Below are 6,092 nucleotides of genomic sequence, written 5' to 3' on the forward strand. Positions count from 1 at the left end.
TCTTCAATTTCAATTATTGTTGGTTCTAATTTGGCAATTTGATTTTTTATATCACTTACTGTAGCTCTTATGAGTTCCGAAGACTCCTTCTCGTATTTAAATAATATCGGGCGGCACAATATAGTTGATGACGGACGTGGATTTTTCCAATATTCTGAAGCTTCATCTTTTAGTCGTAATGGAACAATAGAAGCCATAAACATATTACTATCTGTAATTGTTTCATCGTCTACATCTATTCTTTGTTTATATGCGGTGGCTACCGTGGTGTGATGGTGGCGTGCTCCGCCTACCACACCGTATGCCCTGGGTTCGCACCCCGGGCAAAGCAACATCAAAATTTTAGAAATAAAGTTTTTAAATGAGAAGAAAATTTTTCTAAGCGGGGTCGCCCCTTGGCAATGTTTGGCAAGCGCTCCGGGTGTATTTCTGCCATGAAAAGCTCTCAGTGAAAACTCATCTGCCTTGCAGATGCCGTTCGGAGTCGGCATAAAACATGTAGGTCCCGTCTGGCCAATTTGTAGGGAAAATCAAGAGGATCACGACGCAAATTGGAAGAGAAGCTCGGCCTTAGATCTCTTCGGAGGTTATCGCGCCTTATATTTATTTATTTATTTTTTTATTATATGCGCTTTGTCCTGATGATCCATCACAGCCCCACTTAGTTATCAATGCTAGTTCCTTTGGCAGTGATTTCAACTTTTCTTCAGTAAAACTTTGAAGGAGTCGCGTCATACGTCTGATCCATTAGGTTTTGTAGCTCAATTTCAGCTGATACTTCGGTTATTTTAGGACTTAGAGGAACTGCTTCTTTCTTGGCTTGAGTAATTTTTTTGTATCCAGGTAAAATATCGGCATTACGTTGCAATAATGAGTTACGCAATATAATATATTTTTTCTTCATTAAACCGAGATTTATAAACAGCTCCGAAGCTTCTTCGGGAGTGTATTTCCTAGGTAGCGCATTTGGTGGTGGGGAAATGCTGTTTTTGATCCTCATCAGTCGCACTGGACTTGCTACCGCAACTGCTTCTGTTATATGAGACTTCACGTTTTCTTCGTCTTTTTTATATTTAGTAGCCAGTGCTTCGGAAAGATGAGTCGTGGCCATAGCTTTTGTGGTATCAGACAGCTTCCTTTTCCTTGTGTAGGTAGAACACTCTTCTATGGGTTGTGTTGGTCTCCTCTAGTTGGATTGGTTGACGTGCTAGGCGTTTCTTCGTCCAAAAAAGTTTTGTCAGCTAGCCACTTTTCATGCTTACTTAGAAATTTTGAATTGTTACGATAGACGCCCTTCCATTTTCTTTCTATCATAATGTATTGTAAACCAATTTTTTCTTCCACGCCTTCCTTTTCTTTAATGCTTTTTTCACTCGTTAACTCTCTTATAATAACAACAACGAAGTCCCATCTTGACTTTGTAGATTTAAATACCGCAAATAGTTCCGAGTTTTCTAGATACATATTAGAATTGACTTCGAGTGTATCTGACTAAATATTAAACTGTGAACTATATTTAAAAATACTATTCACTTTATTTAAGTAAACAGAATACTTAGTTCCTTAAACTCCAAAAGACGAATGATAATGTGCATTGTATGATGGATAGCTTTATACACCTACTCAAATTATTAAAATGAATTTCAGGTATACAATTCGTAACTAAAAAAATGTAACAACATACATCACAAGTTCCAATAATAAAAACGACCTTACGGCCGTTCACAATTATATATACCTGCTCAGGCGCGTATTTATGTCCAAGGTTGTTTAACTTTATTTTATGTAAATAGTGAAGTTGTAGCTGGACGCAGGTAGACTTTATGAATTTAGCTAGCTGAATATTTCACAAATAACTACTGTTAATTTGACGGAGCACATATTTTAACATTTTTTTCCCATCAAAGTTTTAAAAAGGGCCTAAAAATAGCATTTCGAAAAACACGTATATCTGCCAACTTTTAACAAAAAAAAAAAAAAACCATTTTTTTTTTGTTTCAATTATCTTTAATTGCTATACAAGAAAACGACAACCGGCCGCCTTCTTTACTCACAAAACCATTTTAAATACAACGAAAAAGAAGAAAAATTTCAAATTTGTCCCAATGTTGAAAATTGGTCAACTTTGAGCGGCTCTACCTGGTAAACTATAATTTTCTGTGAAAAAAAACAGTTATATTCTTGATCCCAGGAAAATTCCCTATTAGAAACATGTATCAGATTTAGCTAACGCTTTCATGTTTTTTTGATTTTCGCCATGCTTTAACGGCAGAGGCGCCACTGTGCAACGGTAACAATTTGATCACGGTGGATGTTTAGTGATGCACAGCCATTCAATTGATTTTCACTCATCGTGTTTCTCAAATAGTTTTTAATCAGCCTAAGAGTTGAAAAAGATCTCTCGTCCGTTTCCGTTGTTACTGGAAGCATACACAAGATGTGAACATTAGGAAAAGCCACAGAATCGCATTCCTGTAATATTAATCATAGATAAATTGATAAAAAAAAAACCGAAGTACATCCTTTAGGAATAAGTAGAATTCTTGTTTTTTGAGCCTATGCATGATATCAAACGTATACGTATATAAAATTCAAAAGAAAGAAAGATCGAATAGAAAAAAATTTTATTTAAAAAGTCATATCTACACGGAAAAAACACTAATGCGTTTTTTACATTTTAAAATGTGAAAAACACATTATTTTTCCAATTATTAAATAATTGGAATTTTACATGTTTGAAATGTGTTTTTGACATGAAAAAAAATTTAGACATTACATTATAATAATGTGTTTTCCACATGGAAAATAATGTCAAATTTGCATTATATTTCAAAGTAGGAAATGTGTACTTCGAAAAAATTCTGTAAATTTAACATTATTTAAATGTGGAGAATAAAATCAAAGCACGAGAATTAGTATCGTTTAATTCGGCAAACAAACAGAGCCGTAAGCAATGTTTATATGCCCCTAAACAGTGGTCCTTCGACGCCACTATTGGAACCAGCTACAAGAAAACCTAAGTACCCTTTGTAAACCGTGAGTAGTAAATCAATTTTAATACACTCTTAAGCCTCGTTTTCATTATGGCTTATATGTCGCCAAATGTTGCCAAAATAATGAAAACGGGCTGCCAAATAGTGTCAGTTGCGTTTGCAGTCAGGTTTGACAGCTCACTGTCAGACAAAATGGCATCCAAGTGAAAACGACCAAATTTCAGTTTGCCAGCGCTGTTGGAAACGTTTGACACACAAAAAAGATTTGCCAACATGCTGGCAAATCTTTCATTAAACGAGCAATTCTTGTTTGTTTGTATAGCCGAACGATCTCGGGAACGGCTCAACCGATTTAAATGAAATTTGGCACAGAGATAATGTATCACCTTGTAAGACTTTCTACTTAGGTGTTGCCACTCAGAATGTCTCAAAAGGTTGCCACCTATTCGAAATAAAAAAAAAATTGTATGACATATACCGATATGGGTATCAAATGAAAGGTATTTCACTCCGCATTACAATAGGGACATTTTTGAGTAGGGTTGCCATTTAGGGTTGCCACCTATTCGAAATTTAAAAAAATTGCATGAGATATGCCGATATGGGTATCAAACGAAAGGTATTTCACTCCACATTACAATAGGGACATTTTTGAGTAGGGTTGCCATTTAGGGTTGCCAGCTATTCGAAATTTATAAAAAATTGCATGAGATATGCCGATATGGGTATCAAACGAAAGGTATTTCCCTCCGCATTACAATAGGGACATTTTTGAGTAGGGTTGCCATTTAGGGTTGCCACCTATTCGAAATTTAAAAAAAATTGCATGAGATATGCCGAAATGGGTATCAAACGAAAGGTATTTCACTCCGCACTACAGTAGGAACATTTTTGAGTAGGGTTGCCATTTAGGGTTGCCACCTATTCGAAATTAAAAAAATTGCATGAGATATGCCGATATGGGTATCAAAGGAAAGGTATTTCACTCCGCATTACAATAGGGACATTTTTGAGTAGGGTTGCCACCTAATCGAAATTTTAAAAAATTGCATGAGATATGCCGATATGGGTATCAAACGAAAGGTAATTCACTCCGCATTACAATAGGGATATTTTTGAGTAGGGTTGCCATTTAGGGTTGCCACCTATTCGAAATTTAAAAAAATTGCATAAGATATGACGATATGGGTATCAAACGAAAGGTATTTCACTCCGCATTACAGTAGGAACATTTTTGAGTAGGGTTGCCATTTAGGGTTACCACCTATTCGAAATTAAAAAAAATTGCATGAGATATGCCGATATGGGTATCAAACGAAAGGTATTTCACTCCGCATTACAATAGGAGCATTTTTGAGTAGGGTTGCCGTTTGGGGTTGGAGTAGTTGGAGGACGTGATGGATAAGTCAGCTTCAAATTCTGCAATTTTCGTTCCCCCAGTCGGTAGTACCACTGAAAAAAGGAAGCGGGTGAGAAAACTGACTGAAAAATGGACAGCCGAGCAAACGGAGAGGCTATTGCAGGAAGTAGAGGCCAGGGAGGGGACCTTGAATTTTCTTTCGTCTCAATACAGGGACCGGAATTTGAGGGAGGCAGGATGTGGCGGATATTTTAAAGATGTCGCGTTTTGAGGTATCTGCCAAGTGGAACAGCCTGCGCTGCTCTTTCCGCGTGAGTTCCTTTTCTCTTTATAAATATACTAGCATTTACCCGCGGCCCCGTCCGCAAGGAGAAAATGAAATGTAGAAATGCCCCGGAAGGGTCTCCAAAAGTTCCCGGAATAGTCCCAAAAACCCGAAAAGACAACGACATGATTCTAGACTTATCCAGAGAACCACACAGAAATGATGCCGGAAGGGTCTCCAAATGATCCCGTATTAGTCGAGAAAAGGTCCCAAAATGACCCCGTCGGGATCCCGGACGGATACCCAAAACCATCTAGAAATGATGCCGGAAGGGTCCCCAAATGATCCCGTATTAGTCGAGAAAAGGTCCCAAAATGACCCCGATGGGATCCCGGACGGAACCCGAAAAGCAACCAGAAATGATGCCAGTAGGTACCCCAAATGATCCCGAATAGTCCCATCGCTGTGAAAAATATTTACTTAACGTTTGACGTCAGTGGTAAAAACTGGATGTCAATCGACTGACACCACAATTTGATGACAGTCTTTGGCACACACTGCTATATCGACTTCATGCCAGTTTATGATATGTAATGAAAACACATTTGACACAAAATTGCCATGGTGACAGTTATGTCAGTATTTGATGTCAGTGATTTTGACATAGTGAAAACAAAGCATTAAACACGGGAAAATATATATAAGCAAAGAAAACTAAGGCAATTTTCATTTTCGAGGATTATTATTTCCAGCCAATAATCCTCATTTCCCGTCAAATTTTCACAATTTCCCATCAAAAATTGCACATACCATTTCGTATATATATATATATATACAGCAATCATACCCAACCCCATATTGAAAAACTCAGTACGGTATATGTGCAAAATATAATAAGAAAAACTAAGCTAGATACAGTGGGCACGCATATCGATTTTACCTCTCAAATAATTTTTTTCGGCATTACATTTGTATATCGCTCTAAAATTGTTTAGTCCCTCTTAAATCGATACAGTGTTTTCCCTTGCTGTTTATCATAGCATAAAACTCTACAGTTTTCTTATTTATCAATATTTAAATTAACACAAAACGCAAAAAATATGTTTAAATCTCCATACCTGCGTATATATACATACGGATATACAAAAGAAAGAAAACGACATAAGCAGTGAAATGCAATCTCGTGCAAAGTGGTACAAGAGTGGTGCACTTTTCTCGTATTAAATTTGCACGCAATAAATTCTCAATCCCCATTAAGAATTTCGATAAGCTACTAACTTCTCTCTCCTAAAAGCCTCTACAGTCCAACAAACCGAAGTTCAATAAGACTCCTCTAAGTCACACCGAAAACACAAAAAAAAAAAATTTAAGTTTAAGATAATCTCATACGAATTAATTTCCCGTATCACAATTATAATAATTTACCCGTAGATACTTGTTAATACGTATATATATATATATATATATATCTTAT

Source organism: Eurosta solidaginis, chromosome 1 (genome assembly GCF_040869045.1).
Source record: "Eurosta solidaginis isolate ZX-2024a chromosome 1, ASM4086904v1, whole genome shotgun sequence".
NCBI classification, from domain to species: Eukaryota; Metazoa; Arthropoda; class Insecta; order Diptera; family Tephritidae; genus Eurosta; species Eurosta solidaginis.